This window comes from Bos indicus, chromosome 2, assembly GCF_029378745.1.
Source record: "Bos indicus isolate NIAB-ARS_2022 breed Sahiwal x Tharparkar chromosome 2, NIAB-ARS_B.indTharparkar_mat_pri_1.0, whole genome shotgun sequence".
Lineage (NCBI taxonomy): Eukaryota > Metazoa > Chordata > Mammalia > Artiodactyla > Bovidae > Bos > Bos indicus.
This window is the reverse complement of record NC_091761.1, coordinates 129,708,229-129,732,640: the sequence shown is the minus strand read 5'-3', so window position 1 is coordinate 129,732,640 and position 24,412 is coordinate 129,708,229. Positions and strand designations below refer to the sequence as shown.

The following is a 24,412-nucleotide window of genomic DNA, read 5'->3' as shown; positions in this document are numbered from 1 at the left end:
ACCAAAAACACATGCTAAGATCATTTGGAAGTAGATGGGGATGTCAATTAACTTTTGACTTGGTTGAGACAAATATGCACATTAAAAATCTAAGGAGTCAGGACTTCCCTGGTGGTCCGGTGGCTTAGACTCTGAGCTCCCCATGCAGAGGGTCCGTGTTCAACCCCTGGCCAGGGAACTAGACCCCACGTGCTGCAGCAAAGACCCGGCATGCCAAATAAATAAATAAAAATAAATAAAAGTTAAAATGTAAGGGTAGCCATAAAAGTCTAGAATATATAACTACTGAGCCAGTAGAGGAAATAAAAAGGCATACAGAAAATTTAACCAATTCCACAGAAGGCAAGAAAGGAGAAAAAAAATTGTACATGGATGATAAATAAAACACATAATGTAAGATAGTGTAGATAAGGTCAGATATATTTAGTAATCACAGTGCATGAAAATGGATTAAACTCGACTGTTGAAAATCAGAGATTCTTAGTTTAGCTGGGAGAAAAATGTCCAGCTCTGTTGATGAGAGACACACCTAAGAGATAGTGATGCACCGAGGGTTAAGTAAAGGATGGAAAACGATGTATCAGCAGATATTCTCTATAATAAAGTGGGTGGCGAGATAAATATCAGGGAGAAAAAAGACTTTAAGGCAAGAAGCATTATTGGGGACAAAGGAGGTCATTATTTAATGACAAAGTGAGTAATCCACCCAGAAGATGTAGTAATCCTGAGCTTGCAGGCACTTACACCATCATCTCAAAACACTTTAAAAAAAAAAAACAATGACTTGCAAAAAAGAAATTGTCAAATCCACATTCTTTTTTTTTAAGTTGAAGTATAGTTGACTCGATGGACGTGAGTCTGAGTGAACTCCGGGAGTTGGTGACGGACAGGGAGGCCTGGCGTGCTGCGGTTCATGGGGTCGCCGAGTCAGACACGACTGAGCGACTGAACGGAACTGAACTGAGAGCTGGTTTACAGTGTTGTTAGCTTCAGGGGAACAGCAAAGTGATCCGGTTCTAATCTCTATTCTTTTTCAGAGTCTTTTCCATACTACAGGTTATTACAAGATACTGACTGTGGCTCCCTGTGCTACTTATGAGGTCCTCGTTGTTTATTTTCTATGTGTAGTATGTGTCTGTCAATTCCAGACTCCTAATTTCTCCCTCCCTTCTTTTCTTCTTTGGTAACCATAAGTTTGCTTTCTATGTCTGTGAGTCTTTACATTTTTGTAAATAAGTTCATCTGTATCATTTGTTTCGATTCCACATGTAAGTGATATCGTATGATATTTGTCTTTCTCTGACTTCTCGAATCCACATTCTTAGTGAGATATTTTAGGATAGCTTTCTCAGAAATTGATTGACTAAGTAGACACAAATTACTATATTTGAATGGCCTAATTAATAAGAACCCTATTCCCAACAAATAAAAACGGCACATTTTTTTTCTCTGATTATGCACACAGAGAGGGTCATACAGACACAGAAAACTTCTGCCAGGCGTGTAAGCGCGTAGGGACAGAGAATCCCAAGTGTTAACTGCACAACTGCAGTTAACATCCGCAAAGACACCAAGGCGCGGGAGAGGGTCTGGTGGCCAGGTGTCTGGCTAACTAAACCCTTACCTGATGCGTGACCTTGGATAGTCAGATACCCTGTCTGAGTCTCAGTTTCCTCATGTGAAAAAAAGCAGATTAGCAGTCAGCAGACTGTAAAGAGCCAGAGAATTAATATGCGGCTCAACCCAGCCGTTGTATTCATAGTATAAAAGCAGGCACAGACAGTTCAGACACAAATGATCATGGGTGTGATCCAATAAAACTTTATTCTCCAAAACAGGTGGCCGGTCCAGTTTGGCCCCTGGACCATAGTTTATCTACTCCAGTGTAGATAATACCATTGGCCTTGCCAGGATTAATGATGACATAAAGAATTGTCATTGAAATAAAGCGTCTTACTCAGAATGAGCTCAGTTAATGGTCTGTGTTGTGAAACAAGGACATAGATGAAGGTGTGGATACATATATGTGCGTGTGTACACAAAGCCCCACACACAAAGATATGTTTCATCTGGATGAAGAGAGAAAGGCTATCGCGTGGATATGAGCACATTTTGTGCACACAACTAGACACGCACATGCAGGCAGATCATCTAGAAAATGGGACCATAGAACGTAGACCTCAGGGGGTTATGAGGCTAAAATGAGGTGATGCTCGCTGTGCAGCCTGGCACGTGGCAGGCACTCAGAAGTTAGCTTTCATGATATATGGGAAGAGGTCTGGAGACACAGCAAGGGGTCCGTGACACCACACACGTTCACACACGTCCCCATAATGCGGTTTTTGCGAGTTTGTTTCTAAAGGAGAGCCGGGCTAATGAGGAGGTCGTCTTCGTAGCCAGCAGGTGCCCAGAGCAGCTCTGACGGGGATGCAATTTAGCTTTCTTCTGAGATGTTGGGTAAATGAGGAGAAAAGGCGTTTTAATCCCTCGTCACGTCTCCAAGGGCTGGAGGACATGTGCTGAGTTGGAATTTTTCAACTTCAGCCTTTTTTTTTTTTTTTCCTTGACACATCCATCCCAGAAACATCTGTGAGATAAAACAGAGAAGGTCTTATGAATTCAGCTCATACTCGGCCCGTGCTCCCACCCTGGGCCAGCGAGACATGAATCACCAGCCCGGGGGCCCGGCAGCCCCACAGAGCGGCCTCTGCAGCAGGGCCCCGGCCTTTCCTGAGTAGCTGCTTTTGATTTCCCCGAAGCCTTCTGATCGTCTACACTCCACAGAGCGTGTGTATCCTAGGGGAGGCGTGCTGAGAGTGCAGCCCATTCGCTGGGGTGGGGATGGGGGGATCAGTCTCATTCCTCCAGCTCAGCTAAGTCCTGTTCTGCACCAGCCACTCAGGGGTGCAGAGATGAACCAGACAAGGAGTCGAGGTCCCTTAATTGTTCTCATTTTCCCATTATTCGAAAAGACCGTGGAAGAGAACCACTATCTCGGTTTTGTGATAGGTAGCTGCCTGGTTCCTAGACTATTGTGCATTGGAAGTTTCTATCATGCATGCAGACAGGAGCACGTGGTAGCCGCTGCTGGGTCAGAGATCAACTGGCTAACGTCTTAGAGCCAGCTGTTAATTGAACTTGACCTTCTAGTGGCCCTTATGCACCGCCCTGCAGCTTTGGATTCCAGGAGAGTTGGAAATCTGAGCCCTCTCTGCCCGAGGCTCACATCTTGTCTCTCCTCTTCTCTGAGCACCAAGAAAATGAGTGGGTTTCAGAGCTGCATACCCGTCTTGACCTTCTATAGCTTGTACCCAGGGCCAGGGAGGGGTGTGACCGCCCTCATGCACATTTCTTCTGCCAAGTGAACAAACCCATGCTGGGCACCTGCCATGCTCTGGGCCCTGTGCTGGGCATTGTGGCAGCTGAGTAGAAGACAGAGCCCTGGATTTCCCTGGTAGTCCACTGGCTAAGACACCGTGGTCCCACTGGCAGGAGGCAGGGGTTTAATCCCTGCTTGGGGAACTAAGATCCCCCATGCTGCATGGCACAGCCTAAAAAAAAAAGGAACCCTGCCTTGAGGAGCCAACAGTCCCAGGTGTTTTGTATTCTCAGAGAGGCAGACCAAGTCTGTAGGGGCATAGGAGGTGGGAAGAGAGGCTTATCGATCTGGAGGGTTGAGGCAAGACCAGGGGAGGCATAACACAGAAGGGGACCTCTAAGCTGGATTTGAACGTGAGGAGATGGGGACACTGGGTAAGCAGAGGCAAAGAGGTGGAAAGTGTGGAGTCATTCAAAAGATGTCCCAGTCAGGGACTTCCCTGGGGTCCAGTGGTTAAGATTCTGCATTCCCACTGCAGGGGGCTGGGTTTGATCCCTGGTCAAGGAACTAAGATCCCGCATGCTGCAGCTAAGACCTGGCACAGCCTAACAAATAAATATTTAAAGGAAAAAAAAATGTCTCAGCCAGAAAAGGCTAATTATCATCATCTCCCAGGTCTTACGAAGGAAGCAACGGAGGCCTGAAGACAAGAGGTGATTTCCCATTGTCAGAGGGGCCTTTGGGATCCCCAAGTTCCTATGTGGGACCATCTCCACAGTTGGGGCGAGAAGCTCACTGGTGTGATTCCCCTGCACACGCAGGCATCTGCTTTCTCTGCTCTGGTTGGCTGAGGTGTGGGGTGGAGATGATGTGATATTTATAACGTCATGGGTCTATAGGAGTTGCTCCTCCTAGAAGGACAGGGTCTCTGGAAAGAGGGTACAGATGGGGGAGGAGGGGGAGTTCCTCTAGTTCTGAATTGTTGATCCCTAGGTCCATTTTACAGGTGGAAAAGTTGAGTCACAGGAGGCTAAGTCAAACACTGGGAGCTGCAAAGTGTTTAAGATGAAACCAAACTTGTATGGAGCAGGAGAGAGTCTTGGAAGAGAGCGGATGCCAGACCAGATCCAGCCATTTTCTCATCCGTTTCCAGGTCATCTCTGTCATCCCAAGGACAATGCCAGGCCAGTGTGTGGCTGCTTCTGGTCAGCTTCCCGCCTTAGCTTTTCCCTGCCTCCTTCCCAGAATCCTTAGCAACAGACAGGCAGTCTGAGAGGGGCAGGAATGCCCCCCGCCCTTAGATGGGGCCGGTGCCTGTTTACCCAGCTGGTGTGAGCCCAGGCTCGGGTCATGGGGAAGACCTGGGAGGCCTGGCGTCTCTCTGGCGCCCCACTGCTCAGGTCTTCTGACCCCATCTCTCCCCTTCCAGGCCCCCGCTTGATGAGGTGGCCCAAGGTGGGGCTTGGCCTCCTAGGAGAGGGGAGCATGGCTCCTGTTACATTCCCTTCATGTCTCTGCTCTTTCATCTTTCCTGAAAAAGCAGAGGTGGCCATGAAGAAAGTGAGAGTGCAGTGGAATGTAGGAGCTGGTTAGTCAGGGGCAGGTGGCCAGAGTTGGGGGGTGGGGAGGGGGGCGGGGTTGGAACCAGGAGACCTGGGTTTGCATCCCAGCTCTGCGTGACCTAACAAATCACAGGCCTACTCTGAGCATCACTATCCCAGTCTACTGAATGAGGGCAGTGGTCACCCCCTCTTCCCAGAGTCCTTAAGAAACTCAAGTGCAAGAATGAAAGTGAAAATCCTCCGTGGAGTCAACTGCAATATGGCTGCTGACTGGCACCATTATTTCATTGATTGAGAAAGGGACATGCCGCTGACTTGGGGCAGGAGCCCTGTGGCCTAGGGATCAGAAGATCCGGACATAGTATGGGCTTTGTGTGTCTCTGGGCCCGAATCTTGAGTTCCTCATATAGAACTGGAAGGATAAGTCCTGTTCTCCCTACAGAGTCTCGTGATAACCAAGGAAGATTATTCATCCAACCAGCGTTTACTGAGCATCTGCTGTGCGCTAGGCCCTGGGCTAGGCCAGCATGTGGTTCCTGTCCCTAAAGAAAAATCATTCTAGAAGCGAATGTGGGGCTCAGTCAGAATCCTACAGTGTCAAATATAAGTGAGTCTGGTCCCCTCGTTGTATAGGTGGGAAAAAAACAAAGCCTTAAAGAGAACCAGGACTTTCAAGGATATCAGAAATAAGGACCCCCCGTCACCACTGTTCTTGAATCCAGGGCGGGCATTGCAAATCAATCGCAGCACTCTTTCCATTAAACCTGATACCATGTCAGGACCCTTCTCAACACAATGCTCCAGGCAGCTACCAGCCAGTTGATTGAAGTTGGAGGGTGACACGAAACTATTTGCATACCAACCCTGAATCCTAGCCGTGGGCTCATCCAAAGCTGTTTGGCCAGAATTAGCGAGGCTGCACTCAGAACCAGGTTCTCTCACCCACTCTGCTTCTTCATTTATTCCTTAAACCAGCTTTTGTTGAGTAACCATCCTCTGCTCAGCTGTGTACTAGATTCAAAGATGAATAAGGCCTGCTTATAAGCTCCCAGTCTGGTGGGGGAAAAGTCAGAAGGAAAATAATGATGCTATGGAGGGATTTGGAAATATAAACAGGCTCCTGTGGGAACTCGGCGAAGAGAGGAAGCTGGTGTTCACAGATGGGGTTGGTAGCTGAAGAAGACCTCCCAAAGGAGGGTCTGTTGCAGTCAGCGCTCAGCCACCAAGCAAGTGACGAACGTGAGCTGCAGGAAAGGGTTCAGACACACTGGGCTTCTCTGGGGATGAAGGCAGTCTGCTACTTGTGAGATGATGAGAGGTGTCGCGGGTTAGGCGGGGCAGGCACTGACCCTGATGAATGCTGAGAAGGGGCAAGGGTGGAGCCTGGGAGGAGTGGCTTAGGAGAAATTTCTAGGCTGCTTTCCTCCAACTCCACGCACTGCCAGGCCCCTGTTGAACTCACCCATCACACCCTGTATTCCTTCACTCGGACCCTCATGGCGCTGCTCATTGCTTCATGCAGGTCAGTCTTCCCTGGCTAGACCAGAAGCTCTGAGAGCATAAGGGCTGGGTATCTTTTGTTAGTAGCTGGAACTCAAGCCTAGCGCTGGCACAGTGCCTGCTTGGCTCCTAGTGGACACTCAGTGCATCTTGGATGGATGGATGGTCAGCCGTGCAGCCTCCCTAAGCCTGCTTTCTCCTTTGCAAAGTGGGAAATAGTGCCAACCTCATCGGGATGTTGTAGGGATTAAGTAAGATGATGTAGCTGAAAGTCCTAGAACAGTGTCTGGCATTCAGAAAATATGTACTGAAGGCATAATGATGACCGTTTGAGCACAAGTGTAAAGGCGCTCCTGACAGACAGTTCCTGACAAGTGCATTTTGCATACTGTCTGCCAGGATGCTTAAAAGAGGAGGGAAGCTGGGACATGATTGTCAGAAACAAAACCGAACAGTTCCTATCAGGACAGTAAGAGCTTGCGTGGGAAATCCTGTACATCCGTAAGAACTTGGAAGGACAAAGCCAAGCATTAACTCTGCAGACACACCTTTCTAAGCACTTACCCGCGCTGTTCATTCACCCCCCCATGGCCTCGATGGTTTGTGTGTGCTCAGTTGCTCAGTCGTGTCCAGCTCTTTGCAAGTCCGTGAACTGTAGCCCGCCAGGATCCTCTGTCCATGGAATTTTCCAGGCAAGAATACTGGGAGCAGGTTGCCATTTCCTGCTCCAGGGGATCTTCCTGACCCCAGGGATGGAACCTGTGTATCTTGCGTCTCCTACACTGGCAGGGGGGTTCTTTACCACTGCGCCACCTGGGAAGCCCAAACTTGGTGGTATAGGTGTTGTTATTATCCCCATTTGTCATCTGGGGAACCTGAGCTACAGAGAGGTGAAGTGAGTTGCCCGAGATCACATGGCCAGGATGTGGTCTCTAAAGACCACTCTCAAATGAACCCAAATTGGAAAAGAAGAACCAAAACTGTCCCTGTTTGCAGATGACACGATACGATACATAGAAAATCCTAAAAATGCTGTCAGAAAGTTACTAGAGCTAATCAATGAATTTAGTAAAATCATAGGATCCAAATTAATACACAGAAATCCCGAGACCACTCTCTTCACCACTTGAGAAGCTCCCAGTCCAGTGGAAAAGGCAGAGCTGTACAATTGGGGAACAGTTGCCAAGGCCCTGTATCTGACACATCTCTGTCCTGGCGAGGTGCCTGCCACGTAGCAAGTTCTCAATCAGTGTCTGGGGAATGCATGAGTAAGTAAACGAATGAATGAATCTTAGATCAGTGTGCCAGGCTCTAATCCTGACATTAGCAGACAAATGACAGGGGCCAGTGCCTAAATCATCTGAGTGACTGTGTCATTCCTCGCTGGATGTCATGGTCAGTTTCAGAGCTCACCTAAATCATGTGCTTTGCTGTCCATTCCTGCCTGTCACTACCCATTAACAGCCTTGTCGGTTATCCCTCTGATCTTCACCAGAGCCCTCTGCTGTCATTTCTGTCCTTGCAAAGCAGGAGGGAACCTGGGTGGCAGAGAGGGCCTGGTGCCATGCTCAACTCAAAGTTGGAGGTAGAGACCTTGACCCAGGCATCCGTGTGGCCCTGGGCGGTCACATCACTCCCTGAGCCTCACTTTCTGCATCAGCACGAGGGGTACAATAATCACAGCCCATCACGGCTGTTGTGAGATGCACCCGTGACCACGCTCAGGCTGAAGCAGATTGTCCTGGAAGGTTGTGATTTACAGTCTAGTTTCGAGAACAGGTGGATCAGTCTTGAAGATGAGAGCGGCAGGAGACCATCGGAGATGAAGAGCAGCCCGGTGCCCTGTCAGCCCCAAAGTCTGCCTCCCCTCCCTGAACTCAGTGCCTGAAGTGCCCCCATTTGATGCCCTCCCGGGGTGAAAGCCCAGTGTCTCCGGGAGCGATCCTGCATTGAGGCACCCAGGTACAGTGTGACATTTTGACTGCCTGGCAAAGATGCATCCTTGACCCCTTCCGCCATGAGCCGAGTGCAGAGGGAACAAGATGCAGCCAGGGGCAGAGGGTCAGATGCTAGGAGCTGCGCAAGATCTGAGACCCTGAGCCAGGGGTCCTCAAGGGCTTTGGAGTAGCTTGGGAAGCCCCATGCCCAAGGCTGGGGGAGGGCGACCGGAGGACCCTAAAAGCAGAGCCAGGAGCTGCCTGGAGCAGCTGTCTTCCCTTTCAACTTTCTGCCAACAAACAGCGTGGCCACAGGCTCCACGCGGCCCAGAGAGGAGGCGCTGCCAGCCCCCCCAGCCCCGGGCACCTGTCCCACAAGCCTAATTACGGACTCTCGACGGGCAGTCCGCTCGCTGATTGAGCGTCCTCGGGGAGAAGGCGCTGCTGAAACAGTAATACCCGGAAGGAGACACTGCTATTCCTTCACAGAACATGGAAACTCCCCTCTCACCCGCTCATGTTCGCGTGGGGCGCTCCCGGGGGGCAGAAGAAACTGCTGCCAGCTCCTCATTAAATCCCAGCCTCCTCTCTCCACCCTCCCTGTCACCGCCCTGTCCATCCACCGTCACCTCCGCCTGTTCAAGTCACAGGCCGTTTCACCACCCTGCAGAACACCCTCCAGGGCTTTCTCGGCTTCTTTCTGTGCCTGCGGGCCTGAGGCTTGGTGTCCCACTCTTTCCCCCTCGTTAATGCCTCTCCAACCACAAGGGCCTCTGCCTTCCTCAGACACGCGGGGCTTCCCTAGTCCCTCCTGAAGAAGGGCCTTTGCACATGTGCTTCCTCTGCCTGCAATCCCCTTCCCTGCGCTCTCCTCACCTCCAGCTCCTTTCACGTCCTTCAGGTCTCTGCTCACATGTCACCTCCTCAGGGAAGCCCTCCCTGACCACCCCAGCTAGAGTTGCTCCCCAACTCAGCGCTCTCCAGGACATCACTTTGTATTTGTTTGATATCTGTTTGTTGGCCATCTTCCTCATTTGATTTTAAGCTCTACAAGTAGGGACCTAGCTTGTCGTCTTTGCTGCTGTGTCCCCAGCAGCTAGAACAGTACCTGGCACATAGTAAGGCTTCATGTCTGATGAAAGAATGATTTCTACCAGAAGAAATGAGTAATACTAACAGCCATGTAATGAGCCCCTGCAGACACATGGCACTATCCGGCTGTAACCTCATTTTGTCCTCACAGGATAAGCCCTGCAGAGTGCTCCCATTTTACAGCTGAGAAAACTGAGGCCCCAGGGGTTCAAGCAACTTTCCTAAGGTCATACAGAGAGCTAGAAGCAGAGACCCAGGTCTGTCTAAGTCCCCAGTCTGACCTCTGTGTTATTAAAACAGGGGTTATTACGCTTGTTTTCCAGACAAGAGAACAGAGACTCAGAGAGTCATCTTCCTGGGCCTGAAGGCCTCAGCCAGTAAGATCTGGGGCTGGGATTTGAACTCAGAATGCTGCTTTCTCTCCAGGGACAGGGCTGGCAGGAGGCTCGGGCGACTGGGAGGCTGGCCGGTCAGGGAGCAGTCTGTAATAATGTAAGGGGTGTTAGGGGTGGGCAGAGACTGTCTGGTTTGGCAAGTCCGGGGCTCAGGACACACCCACAGAGAGAGGAGACCACAGTAATGATATTTGTTGAACACTTACTGCATGTGTTGTTGTTTGTCCCTCAGTCGTGTCCGACTCTTTGCGACCCCGTGGAATGCAGCACGCCAGGCTTCCCTGTCCTTCACCATCTCCCAGAGTTTGCTGAAACTCATCCACTGAGTCAGTGATGCCATCCAACCATCTCATCCTCTGTCGCCCCCTTCTCCTCCTGCCTTCAATCTTTCCCAGCATCAGGGTCTTTTCCAGTGAGTCAGCTCTTCACATCAGGTAGACAAAGTATTAGAGATTCAGCTTCAATATCAGTCCTTCCAATAAATATTCAGGACTGATCTCCTTTAGGATTGAGTGGTTTATCTTGCTAAGGGTCTCTCAAGAGCCTCCTCCAGCACCTCAGTTCAAAACACTGTGTGGAGCGTGTGGCAATGTTCTAAGTACTTTAAGTGTATTAACCATCATCTCAGCAATCTAGGGAGAGAGGTACGTTATTATACCCACTTTGCAGGTGACAAAACTAACCACAGAGAGGTTATGTGACTTCTCTGAGACCACTCAGCTAGAAGCGTTGCCTCTGGGTTAAGCTCGGGAGCTAACCACTGCACTCTATTTGCCCCTCCGAGAAGACAAAGCCAGGCAGGGCTTTAGAGCCCTCTGGTTCAGGAAGGGGCTCCAAGCCCAGCAGAGTAAATGAAGCCTGTGGCCCCTGGCCACTGAATTCCAGTCCTCAGGATCCTGACTGATCTCAGCCCTTTGGGAGTTCACAGGTGGGTCCGACCCGGAGGCTGAGTCCAAACCTCGGTGCCAGGTGCCCAGGTCTGGTAGCCAGGCAGCAGGGGTGGGCCCGAGCTGTGCCCACTTCGTGCTCTTGGCTGGAGCACTCCACCACTCTGGGCCATACCTTCCTCGGCCGTGAATCGGGGCCGGGAGTTCATTGGGATGTTGGAATGGGAGGAGAGGAGGGGTAGACATGAGCCAGGCACCACCCCCCCAGCCTGGAGCCTGACCCCTTGAATGATGAGCGAGCAGCGAGTGAGGAGAAGCACATGGCTCCCCTCTCACTTGGAATCCCTGCTCTGCCACTCACTGAATCCGTGATGTTTGACCAGGGACTTACTCCTCTGCCCGTATCCCCTGTAAATGAGGATAATTACAGTATAATTTGAGATTATATAAATTAATCCACACAAGGCTCTTAAAATAGTACCTGGCCCAGAATAAGCTCTAAGTGTGAGCTGTTATTTATTGGAAGATTACAAATGTTAAAATAGCGGTTTCGGCCTGTCTTGTAACCAAGGAGACTCTCCAACAGGGTTGAGGCTTGAGGTCAAACAAAGTAAGCCAGGACGCTACGTTCTCCAGCCCTCACTTGGTGACAGCGTAGGCTTTCCCTCCCCTTCTTCTCCCCTGCCTCCCCATTCTTCCTCTTCAGTCTTCTCAAGGATTAGAGTCCTTCCCTCTGGGTGCTAGAACCAAGTGCTTGTCAAGTTTATGAGCTTTCAGAGCTGCTTTTGGTGACAACCAGGCCTCCCCGTTTTTATAAGGACTGAGATAAGAGGCGAGTTTATGAGATTACAGGGTTGTCATCATCCCTTGCTTTGATGTCTGTCTCTCTGTTGGTTTCTTTCTCTTTTACAAAACTAGCTTGTGTTTCAGCACGAGCTGGGAGCAGCAGCTCCAGGCTCCATAAACACGCTGTTCAAATAAAGGAGACATTTAGAGGAAGGTTGAAGTGCCACTTAGAGGTGTTCGCTCTTAAATGACCGCATCTGGGCAACTTGTCATGAGGTATCCCGGCTGTTGGCCAAAGATCACTTGTTCTGCAGATCTTGCTGTTGGCTCATAATTTTCAACTTTCGACCCTTTAAAACTGAGAAGGTGTGGGATTTTTGTAAGCTTTGGGGATAGGAGTGTTTCTAAAGAAACTGTTAAGGAAGCCATCTATCTTTGGGAAAGTTTGGGATCTGTTAGACTTGAAGGGCCCTGCAGAGGAGGCTAGGATCCCCGGGTCTCTGCTCAGCTGTGGGGGATTTTTTGATCCAAGAGTGTTCCAGTCCAGGGACTGAGCAGGCTTCTTCCTGATTCTCTGTGGGTTCACAGGCTGTCAAGCTGTAGGCAGAGCTGCTTGATCTGTAGGCAGTGCCACGGGGCACGGGTGGGAGACTCAGTGCTGGCCACCCCTGCCTGCCTGCCCGGCCTCGTACCCCGCACCCCCACATTCAGAGACTCAGGTTTCCAGCTGCAGGTCTCACATCTCCACCCACTGGCATGGGCTCTTCCCTCTCTGCCCAGCACACCCCTCCTTTCATTCTTTTCTCTTGTCCTTCTTTCTCTCCTAAGATAGCTCAAGTGTTAACACCTCCAGCAAACAATGTTAAGGTCCCCTTCTCTGGGCTTCCAGGCCCAGCACCTCCTCCCTCTACCCCATGCATCCGCTGACACTGGTCACGCTGTTTGAAAACCAGCTATATTCTTAGGCATCTTCCCCACAGGCTGGGAGCCCACTGAGACTTAGGTCCCTGGGCCCAGCCCAGTCCCCAGCTTGGGAGAGGTGAGGCCTTGGGATAGAATAGTTAATACCTCGTCTTTGGCCTCAGACGTAGCACTCCGCTGCTCCTCTCCTAGCTCTGATACCGGCTCTGGGCAGGTGACTTATCCTCACAAAACCTTCACTGTCTCCTCTCTAAGTAGGAATGTCACTAGCACCTGCCTTTCTAGGACTCCTGTAGGAATTGCTGATGAATGTACACACTATGGTATTGACTCTGAATTTTCCCTACAAGCTAAGTCCTATTGATAGACCCATTTTTCAGATGAGGATGTAGAGGCCCAAAGAAAAGTTACCTGCCCAAAGTCAGTGGGAGAGCCAGGGTTCGAGGCCAGTCGGACCCTGCCCCCAGAGCCTGTGCCCCCAATCCCTGGGGTGCACAGCCCCGCCCCCATAATTTACATGAAGCCATCAGTCCGGCATATGGTGGGGGCATGAGAGATGGTGTTAATGGTTGTTGTTAATCGCTCAGTTCATTTTTTTAATGATGGAAGAGGTGGAACTGGTTTCAACAAAGGAGGAAAGGCTGGGGAACTAGGGAAAACAGAGAGGAGATGGGTGAGAGTTGAGACAGGGGAGTGGGTCAGCTGAGGCAAGGGGAGGGGGGCTGTAGTGCAAGAAGGTGAGAGCCCAGGCAAGCGGCTGGGAGGGAAGGACAGAGGGCACATGACGACCATTTGAGCTCTGGCACAGGACCCCCACTGGCTTCTCTCCTCTTGGAGAATAAAACCCCAGACTCCATCACTGAGCTCATAAGGCTATTGTGACTTAACCCCGGGTCACCTTTCTTGCCTTGTATCCCCCGCTTTCTCCCACACTGCTCACGTTCCAGCCACCCCTGCCCCCTGCCCGTCTCCCCTCCATGCCTTTGCACACACTGTTCATCCTTTACCTCTTCTGGCCCTCACAGACTCCTACGTATCCTGTAACACCCAGTTCAAACGGCCCTTCCTCTGGAAAACGGCTTTGATATCCTAACTGATGGTATTCACTCTCCCATTCTAGACAGCAATCGTAAGGCCAGGGATTGGCTTATTCCAGTCCATGCCTGGTGCTGAACACAGGGCTGGGCACAAAGTCTTTATCTAGAATGCTGGGTTTGGTTTGGTTTTTTTCTTAATGAAGTCTTGTCCTTAACCAAGGGCAGGCCATGGTGAGACCACACACGTGATCTCAAATCCCCAGTGTCCAGGAGGACTAGGACATAGAGACAGAAGCTGAGCGAGATTAAGGAGGGAACTCATACTTCTCAGAGATCCAGGCGAGGACGTGCTCCGGGGCAGGTCAGGCTCCAGAGCTCTGCTGTGTGCCTGAAAAATGCTGCCGGGAGAGTTTGAACCTGGGACCCTACTCCGGGCCCCTCCAGCACCATCCAGAAATGCCTGCAGATAGACAGCCAGCTGGATGCCTGAGATACCCTGTCCGCTATCACTCCTTGGCCCTACTTAAAACGTGGAGCTCAACACTGACCTTCCCTGAGCAGCGGGGTGGCGGGGTGCGATGCTGGGCTGTCAGTCTCCGGCTACTCTTACAGCCTAAGACCACATTGGCTTTTTCAGCAGCTTTTGGCTTGTGGTCAACTCAAACCCCCAGATCTTTTTCACTGGGATAGCTGCCAAGCCACATCTTGCACATTTGATTTATGGCTTGGGTTCGCTGAGGCTCACTCCTGCTCCCCAGAAGCCGACAGGAGAAGGGGAATGGTTCCTGTACCCCTAGGAGGGAGAGCGATTGCAGACCACCGGCCCCCCCACCAACCCGGGAGCCTCGGGGTGAAGCAGGCAAGCTCCCAGCTCTCCCTATTCGTGTTTCTTAATCCCTTTTCCTTGAGGCGCCAAATGCCAGGACCTCTTGAGTGGGGTTTTCATTAGCATTCAAGTCACAGGCCACCGGGGCTTGAGCAGACCAGCCTTCAGGGTTACTGAGGGGGAGAGCAGTAGTTCTGGGAATCTCCCAGAAGGGCAGAGAGAGGCAGGTGTTGGAGGCCCAGGCTCCTGAACTAGGTGTCCCAGGAAGGCAATTCGTTGTTCTGAGCCTCATTTTCTTGTCTTTTTTTAAATTTATTTATTTGGGGGGCGGGGGCAGGGTGCTGCGCTCGGTCTTATTCACAGCACGCGGGAACCTCAGTCGTCATTGTAGCGTCTGAGATCTTTACCTGTGACATGCGAACTCTGAGTTGCGGCATGTGCAATCTATTTCTCCGACCAGGGATGGAACCTGAGCCCCCTGCACTGGGAACATGGAGCCTTCAGCCGCTGGGCCACCACAGAAGTCCCTCCTTTCCTCGTCTGTGGAACAGGGGTGACAAATCCTGACCTCGTGGCATTCTTAGACATAAGTGCCCAGGCTGAAAGTGCCTGCCAGGGTCAGAGTCAGCTGGGGCCAGGCAGCTGGGTAGCAGGCGCCTGTAACGTCCCGCTTCGTTACACGGAGAGGAACCGAGGCCCGGAACTGGTCCCATCGTTGCAAATCCTGTTCCCGGTCATTCCTCTCCCCCAGGGATTGCCTTTTAAATGCCGTATTTCAGAGAAGTCTCTCCTGACCACAAAGTGACCCCTGTCCCCTGCCTCGGCCTCCCTTGTCTCCTCTGTGGCCATCGCGTATAGAGTATTCATGCTTATCCACTGTCCCTTTCCCTCTGTCCCTCTCACGGGACCCTCAGCTCTGCAAGGGCAGGAACCACATTTTCCTCGGACCCCACTGTCCCTCGCCCCCCAACACATAGTCGAGACTCAGCAGAGCCTGGACAGCGACCATTGCGGACTTCAAAGATGCTGACTGCAAGTTCTGATTGTGGTCAAAGACCTCAGGGATCCGTACAGAACCCAAAAGAGCAGCACATAGATGTTTCTTCCACGAACAAGGTCACTTCCCCTCCCGGGGCCTCGGTTTCCCCACCTGTAAAATGAGGTATAAAATGAGAGGCTGAACTAATTCCTTTCTCTCAAGTCCTTCGAGCTCTAAAAGACCCTTAAGTCCGCACAGGAAGGAGGAGGAAATTGTATTGAATTGTATTGCCTGTTGGGTTGAAAAAAACAACTTCTGCCAGGAAATCTCTCTTACTCTGTCACTTTCTCCACTGGCCTGGAAAACACCTCCCTGCGCAGGCCCAGACCTGCGGAACCCACACTGCAGAAGTCATAGGCCCCCTCCTGCCCTGGGCCCGGGCAAGGGGGGCCCCTGAAAGGTGTATGGCAGCTGCTTCCCCGGGGCGGGGGTGGGGGGGGGGGTCTGGGGCTTTGTTGCCTTAACCGAACTCACAGAGCAGGTAAAAAAATTCCAGACATGTTCTGCGCTGACAGCTAATTGTGTCCTTTATTAATGACCATGGCTTTCTTGGGGCAGGTGGGAGGAGGGGAGGAGCCCAAGGGGGCTGTCTCAGGTGGAGCTGATGACCATGTTTCTGGATCCCATAAAAGGGGAAGTGCTCCATGAGGTGACCCCGAAAACACCCACCGCCCAGCTGGAGAGGAGAGGGGGCTTTCCCAGGCTCCCCAAGCCCCAGCAGGGGCGGCCGGCGCAGACAAGATGAGGTAGGGATTTTGGAATCTGGTGGCCCAGGTTCTGGGTCCTAATTCAGCCTCTCAGAGCACACTGTAAAGTCCAGTGGATGGCCTGAAGTGGGGTCTGAAGCGGCGACCCTCAGGGGGCGATGGCCCTCGGACCCTTGGGAGATGCTCCCAGCTCCATCCGGCCCTCACCCACCTCGTGATACGTAGACCGGACCTGACAGGCCCTTCCTCAGTGACCCGCCACACCACCTGTCAATACAGCAGCCAGATGTGCCGGGGGACTCGGGCCTGCCCTGCCAGATGTGTCAAGCTCTCCCCACACATCCGGCTTCCCCCCGGGGCACATCGTGATTATTATTTAACACTCGCTTCTCCAGCATCTGTGAGTCCTGAGGCTTACAGGTTAGGGAGCTCCACCGTGTTGCTCCAGCTTCAGCTCTGGGGGAGCCTGGAGCCCACGGCTCGTCAGAGGCACTGTTTTCTCAAGGACCCAGTGAAGATCTTTACAAGCCCTGTTGCAGTGGTAGCCTTGAGATGGAGGGGGCCTTTTGGAGAGCTCTATTTGTTCCCCATTTTCTCATCAGGATCCCATGTTAGCCTGGGGAGGAAGGCAGGGAGTACAACATTAACCTCAATTATAGATGAGGGATGTGAGGCTCAGGGGCGGAGGGAAGGAGTAGCTGAACGAGGGCTTGAGCCAGGCAAGGGAGACAGCGCATGCAAAGGCCCTGAGGCTAGAAGAAACCCAACAGACTCCAGGTCAGCCAGGAAACTAGTGTGGCTGGAGCAGGGTGGACGAGAGGGAAGGTTGTCGGAAGTGTGTTCGGAGAAGTAAAAGAGGACACAAATGCACCAAGAAAAATAAAATACCAGGGGGCAAATGTAACCAGAGAGGTAAAGGGGGCTTCGTAGACTATTGGTTTTCATTCCAAGTGAGGCAGTAGTTGGAGCAGAGAAGCGACACATCACAGATTCCCATTCAGCAGGATCCCTCTGGCTGGCGTGTTGAGGGCCGCGTGCAGCCAGCGGAAAGTAGGGAGGTGGGGGCAGGAGGCAAGGGCAAAGGCCAGGAGACCGGTCTGGAGGCAGCCACCGTGAGCCTACAGCTGCAGCTCCTTTGCCCCTCTCTCATCCCTTCCATTCCGGGCATCAGGACTCCTGGCTGCCTCCCCAGCTCCATCAGCCACTAACTTGCTATGTGAGCTCAGGCACGTCACTGTGCCTGTCTGGGTCATGTATTCTGTAGTCGTAAAACGAAGAGCTTGGACAGAAGATGCTGAAGATCCTCCTGACTTCCGGTGACCCAGACCCCAGCCACCTCTCCAGCCTTACCTCCCACCCCCCCCAGACTCGAACTCCACGCCTCAGCGACCCTGACCTATGTGTAGCTGCACGCGTGCACGCACACACCCTGTGGCCTCAGGCCTCTGTGCCCTGGCACAGCCTGTCCACTCTGCCTGCAGGGCCCCCTCCCCACAGCCGCCCTGCCCAGGGAAAGCCCGTGTTCTTCAGCGGCTCTCAAGCTGGCTGGCACCTCCTGCCGCCAGCCTTGTTCTGGGGCGCTTTGACAGGCCATGCTTGCTGTTCTGTAAGAGACGGCTGTGGACTCAGAACTGGCTTCAAATCCCGGCTGCATCTCTGGAGTTGTCTAAGCTTCTGCGTCCTCTGATCATTACACTTCCTACTCTCAGGGTCAATGTGGGGATACAGTAAAATTGTCAAGCGCCTTAACCCAGTGCCTGGCACATGGTAACTGTCGGGAATCTGTGAAGCCAGATTCTAGCTGAAGAGAAAGGACCATTGCATGAATGTGTCGGTGGTAGGGGGTGACACTCCAGGATAATGTAGCCGCAGACCCCTGGAATAGCCCTGGTCAGGACCCCAGGACAGCCTCCCAGTAGCCCATGACCCCAGGGGTTTCCTATCCACCCCTCCCTCCCCCAGCCCCTCCCTCTGCTCACCTCCTCCATGAGGGTCTGGTCAAAGCTGCCTGCCGGCAGCCACACAACACTTGGAAATGTCCTTAATTGCTTCACCAGAGTGGGGAGTCACCCTGCAGGCAGATAATTAAAAAGTTCAGAGCTTGATTAATTGGGAGGAAATTGGAGGAATGGGGCTCCCTGCTGGGCGGGCGGGAGCTCTTGGGCCCCCACCGTGGGGATGGCATGAAGGGAGGCAGGCCAGAGCCGGGCTGGGGGCCCCTGACAGAGGATCCCAGGGCCAGAGAGCTGGCACTGAAACGCTCTCATCCACCTCTGCGGCCACGGGGTTCAGGGTCTGCCTTCTCCAGGAGGCTGTGAGCTCGCCCCTTCCCCACCTTGGGGCCTGTCATTCAGGGAGGTGTTACGGAGGGCTGGCCCTGAACAGGGAAGGCGTGGGGGAGCCCACAGCCTGGGGGAGGCAGAGAGACGGATGTCACCCAAATGCCAAGAAGGAGAAAGGTAGGGTGCTTTGAGAGCCCATTGCCCAGGCCCCAGATGAGCCCTGGGGCCACCATGACCCAGAGGCCTTAGAACCAAACCTCCAGTCCACGCACAAGCTGAGTGACCTTAAGCGCAAGATTCCACCTTTCTAAGCCTCCGTCAGTCGGTCAATCAACAAATACTTGCTGAGACCTGTTCATCACCTCTCAGCCAGACCGTGGGGCTGAGAGCTGCTGGTCACTGTGAGTTCCTGCCACCACTGGGCTTGAGGCCTTGGGAGGGAGGCAGATGGTCACACCCGTGTAATCGTGCAGGGACCATGGCGAGGGATTGGTGGTGCAGGAACACAGAAGAGAGGCCCCAAACGCAGCCCTGGTGGGGGGTGGCACTCCAGGAGAAGAACCCACAAGGAACTGGAGTCGAGACGTGAAGGATGAAGAGGAATTAAGCCAGGCTGGAGCTGGGACCCATGTATCAGGCAGAGGTGACCCCGAGCACACCCGCTGGGGAGCGGCCTCCTGTGAGTGGAGCCCAGGGCACCGCTGGGAGGCCGTGGGAGCTGAAGATGGCGGCGTAGACCGTGCAGGGGAGGCTGAAGCGGGCACCACTTGCCACAGGCACAAGGGAGCCCCGGACGGGTCTCGAGCTGGGAGAGGACGCTGCACATGGCTGTGTGGGAGGCTGGCCTGGGGAGACCCTGGGTTCCCCCCTCAGGCAGAGAGGAAGCTGTTAACACAACTCCCGCCGCTGCCTTCTGACTTCTGTAGTCCTGCCAGCTGTTGGCAGAGATCCAGAGAGCCAGGGTCCCAGCAGGGGCAAGCAGGGGGAGCCTGGGCATATGGGGGTGCGGGGGGCGGGGGTGTTGCGGGATGACTGACATCCCCTGGGTGGTCCCAGTAGGAACCACCGCAGCAGGGGGTTGACCCTGAGTCATTTCTTGGATTTAACCTGGAAGGGCAGGGCCCTCCCCACCGCCCTGCCACCCTTGAGAGGGGAAGAGCTAGAAGGGCCAGAAGGGGCCCCCTTCATCAGATTGGAGCACTGAGGGTCTTGGACGCCATGTGAGAGTGTGGACTCTGGGGGTACAGACTCTGCTGCTATGTCTCTGAGTGACTTTGGGACAGACACTTCCTTCCTGTGAGCCTCAGCTTCCTAATCTCTAAAATGGGGATAACACCTCCTGCCGCACAGGGCCAACATGAGGATGGATGAGGTTAGAGGCTCCGGAAGCCCCTGGCCCAGCACCAGGCGGTGCCTGTAGACACACAGAGATCGGAAGCTCCTCCTTCCAGCCTGGGAGCTTGCCTGCCGTCCCATGTGACTTTGCCCCTGGCACAGAGGATCAGCGCCCCGCCCAGCCCAGTGCAGGGGCACTGGCTCCACTGGCTGAACTTCAGCAGCCAAAACGGAAAGCGTGCAAAATGCTAAAGCCACATTGCATGAGGGAGACCCCAGAACCCCGCCCACTCAGCCACAAGAACACCGCCAGCTCAGCCCCAACATACGCTCAGCATAAGCCCCTGAAAATACACAAATCAGTTCTTTCACAGTTCAGGGAGAGTGTAAGCCCAGGGTCGGGTGCCTGAGTGTGTCCACAGCCAGAGTCCCGTGGCTGGAAGAGGCCACAGCGATGGTCCCAACCACACCGAAGCAGGCCAGAAGTGGCCTGGGTTCACAGAGCAACGGGCCCGGAGCATAGCTGAGGCCTGGCCTCCCTCCCTCCCTCCTCTGTGCCTGGGACTCTTTTCTCAGTCCAAACTCCCTTCCACTACCCAAACCCAGAACTTCCTGGAGATCTCAAGGCAGGAAGGTAGGCCAGCTGCCCTTCAAACCAGGCACTACTGAGCCCAGCACCACTCCCGGGCCCCTCTGCCCACAGCAGCCAGCAGTTAGCCCTGGTTAAAGGAAGATGTGCCAGCCTTCTGCTCAGTTGTGGCCTCTCATAGGCAGGACTTGGGCCTTTTGTCTCCATGACCCAGTGCCTGGTACAAAACAAGGGCTTCAGTTCAGTTCAGTTGCTCAGTCGTGTCCAACTCTTTGTGAGCCCATGGGCTGCAGCACACCAGGCCTCCCTATCCATCACCAACTCCCAGAGCTTGCTCAAACTCATGTTCATCGAGCTGGTGATGCCATCCAACCATCTCATCCTCTGTTGTCCCCTTCTGCTCCTGCCCTGAATCTTTCCCAGCATCAGGGTCTTTTCTAATGAGTCAACTCTTCGCATCAGGTGGCCAAAGTGTTGGAGTTTCAGCTTCAGCATCAGTCCTTCCAATGAATACCCAGGACTGATCTCCTTTAGAATGGACTGGTTGGATCTCCTTGTAGTCCAAAGGACTCTCAAGAGTCTTCTCCAACACCACAGTGCAAAAGCATCAATTCTTCAGCGCTCAGCTTTCTTTATAGTCCAACTCTCACAGCCATACATGACTACTGGAAAAACCATAGCTTTGACTAGATGGACGTTTGTTGCAAAATAATGTCTCTGCTTTTTAACATGCTGTCTAGGTTGGTCATAGCTTTTCTTCCAAGGAGCAAGCTGCAGTCACCAGCCATGAAATAACAAGGGCTTAATAAGTGCCTATTGAATAAATTCATAACACACCATCTCCCCAACTGGACCCACACTCCTGAGTGCAGAGACTTCATCTTCTTTGTCTCTGTATCCCCAGGTCTTATCACATAGCAAGTGGCAGGCCAAGAATGAACGTATATAATAAAAGTAAACGCTTGTATAGCCCTTCATAGGAACCAGGCAGGCGCTATGGCAAGTGCCTTCTTTCCCTTAGCTCATGTCATCTGCCCGGCAAATATAAGACGGTGTCACCATTCCAGCCCCGCATTAGATAAACATGGAAACTGAGGCACAGAGAGTTAGGGAACTTACCCACAATTACACTGTTAGCCAGAGGCAGGCCTGGGATTCCACCCCAGCAGCCAGCTCCATGGTTGAGGCCCTGGTTCAATTCCATCCATTTCTTAGGAGTGGGAGTTAGACTGTGGTCAGCCTGCCTCTACTCAGAACACAGAGCCTCCTGGTCTGCAGGACACCCCCGGAAAGATAGAGACACGGCTTCCCCTGAGGCCTGGCACACGGGACCTGACAGCATTTGAGTCCCCTGCCCATCAGTCGATCGGGGATTAATACGGAGTCTCTGGGCGGAGAAGGGGGAGCCGAGCGACGGGCCAGCCAGGGAGGCTTCGAGGATCACTCTGTGCCAATTAGCAGCCCCACCGTGCCAGGCCCAGATGGAGCCCTGCCTCGGCCTGACTCAGGGCTCACTCGGTCAATTATCACCTATCCCCGGAGCCCAGGGGGCAGGCGGGGAGAAAATCTGTTTCCCCGTAATCCTCTCTCCTCCTCCCGGCTGACTGCCATCCCCGCCTCGGGTTGCCTGGCTGAGGGCTCTGGGCGTCTGCAGAAGGCAGGTGCTGGCTGCCCACTTTGGCTCCAGGTCCTGGGTTTGGGGCCCAGGCTATGCCTTTCTACCTTGCTGAGTGACCCCAGCAAGACCTGTCCCCTCTGTTGGCCTGAAAAATGGTCTCCAGCCCTGACACTCCGCCACTTGATAATTCCTGTATCTGGTAGTACCTGGAACCACAAAGACCTAGAGTCAAACCTCAGTTCTGCCACTGAGTAGCTGTGTGACCTTGTGACGTTCACTTACTCTCTCCAAGCCTCAGTTTCATCATCTGTAAAATGGGGGTGATAATGATAACTTACTTCAATGAATGGTTACGTGGATTCAGTGAGAGAACCCATGTAAATCACTTGCACCGGACTTGTCACCCCAAAAGCACATAATAAAGGGTGATTATTATTGTCCCTACATGCTGAATGAGTAATAACAGCTAAGGTTTATATAGCACTTGCTGTATGTCCTAAGCACCTTATGTGTGTTAACCTATCAAAACCACAGCCCCTAAGCAGTCCAGTTAGAGAGACAGACCTGCCTTCATTTGGCAAACTGAATTAACTGAGCACCTTCTATGTACCGTACCCTGTGTTAAGTGCTCAAGAGGTAGAGATTAGAGCCCCAGCCCCTACCTGAACCAGGGCTCACCAGCCGGTGGGTGGTGACATACAGGTTGGATGGGCTGGTTTTCCTGGCTTGGCTCACGAGAGCTGACTGGGGGCATTTCTTCCTAACTCGGTGTTTAGTTGTCTCAGATTGGTAGCTTGAAATTTGCCCCGATGGGGGCATTTTCACCATAGCAGTTGGCAAACACAACAAATCAGGGCTTCCCTCCACCACCACCAAATAGCCGTTCACCGGCACACCACTGTGTAACCTGTACCTGATCTGCTGCGGTGGAGTCTGAGTCATCTGCTGTAGACAGTGGAAGGCAGGCCTCCCGGAGGAACACATGTCAGACGCACCGATCCAGCGGGATAGGAGGATGGGGCAGGAGGGCATGCAGGTACAGGGACCAGTGCATGCACACCCGGGGCATCCAGAGCACTGCAAACAAAAGAGAGAGGTGACAGACAGATGGGGCTGGGAAGCATCCAGGAGGGCTTGTCTGGGACGGCGGCTATTTCTGGGATGCAAAACTTCCGGTCTGAAAACCAGGGATGACTTGGTCTCCCTGGTGGACAGGCCCATGGGAGGACCCATGGGGAAAAGTGAGATGTGGAGAGAGATCTGAGCCTTGAGGCAGTTCTGGTGAAATTGACGTGATAACCGGGGTACCCATCCTAGAATTTACTAAGTCTTTTCTCTCCCACTTTCTCATGTGATTCTCACAACACCTTGTAAGGGGCATATCTGTTCCCTCAAGAAATGTATGTTGAGCACCTACTATGTTCCCACCACTCTGCCAGTTGCTAGGCAACCAAGGAGCACCAGACCAACCGGGTTCTTTTTCTCTTCGGGTACTTCCAAATGCAGGCAAAGGACAGACGGCACACAAGTTGATAAGCTATTTGCTAATATGATTGCAAATTGTGATGGGGGTCAGTGAAGGAAATAGAGATGAAGGGGAGAGTATCAGGAAGGGGCAGGAAGGCCCCAGAGCCGCCCTTCCAGCCTAGGTGCGTGCATTCATTCTAAGCACGTGGGGCGCCCCTGGTGAGTTTGAGCTCTGATTCCTTCTCATGAGATCACTCCAGCTACTGCGGATGATTGGCAGGGAGGCTGAGGTGGAGCAAGAGACACATTCAGAGGCTTCTTGCTGCATCTAAACAGGCGTCAGTTCCCTTTCCAGGGAGGAGACCGAGTCTCAGAGAAGGCAGGAGGCCTGTCTGAACCCACACCTGTCCGGGGTGCAGCCGCCCACGCTTGTGACCTCAGCTGTCTCTGTTTTCTTCCCACTTCTGTACCCGAGACTCAGGTGTTGGCAGGAGGGTGCCTTTCCAGCTGAGATGCTAGGAGCAGCGTGGGCCCTGGGCCCCTGGGCACCATGGACTGGGGGCTGCCTCCGACCCCTTCTCTGTATGAGAACAGGTGGCTGGTAGAGGGCTAAGACTCCAGCACACCCCCATCACACAGTACACCTGGGATCAGACTCTGCCTCTGCTGCTAGAGAGCCACATGCTGTCTGCCCCTCTGTGGACCTGTTGACTCCAGTGTCAAGCACAGTAGCTGGGCAGATACTCTCAGGCCCTCACTCCCTCTATCCATCACTCGCTAGGCGCCCAACATCACACTGAGAGTTTGCAGCGGACTTACAGATGTGTAAGTAATTCAGATAGGCCCCTCAACCCTTTCTGGGGGGCTTGGGGAAGACATCCCGGAAGGGGGATACCTGTGCTGTCCTAAAGGGGTGTAAGAGTTTGCCTGATGACAAAGGGAGGGCGTTCCAGGTAATGAGGGCAGGAGGGGGCAAGGCGTGGGGGCGGGCTGGGGGAGGGGGGTGCCACACGTGGTTGACCGTGGAGCATCAGGCTTGGGCCGGTGGGTGCCGAGAGGGGGCAGGTGCCAGCCCTGGGGTCCCGGGCACCCTGAGGAGTTTAGGGAGTGATC

General features: G+C 53.0%; 1 protein-coding gene across 2 annotated transcripts in view; it reads left to right on the top strand.

Moving 5' to 3' along the window:
* Positions 1–24,412, top strand: part of EPHB2 (EPH receptor B2) — a 219,629-nt gene that overhangs the window by 134,233 nt on the left and 60,984 nt on the right. The window lies entirely within an intron of this gene.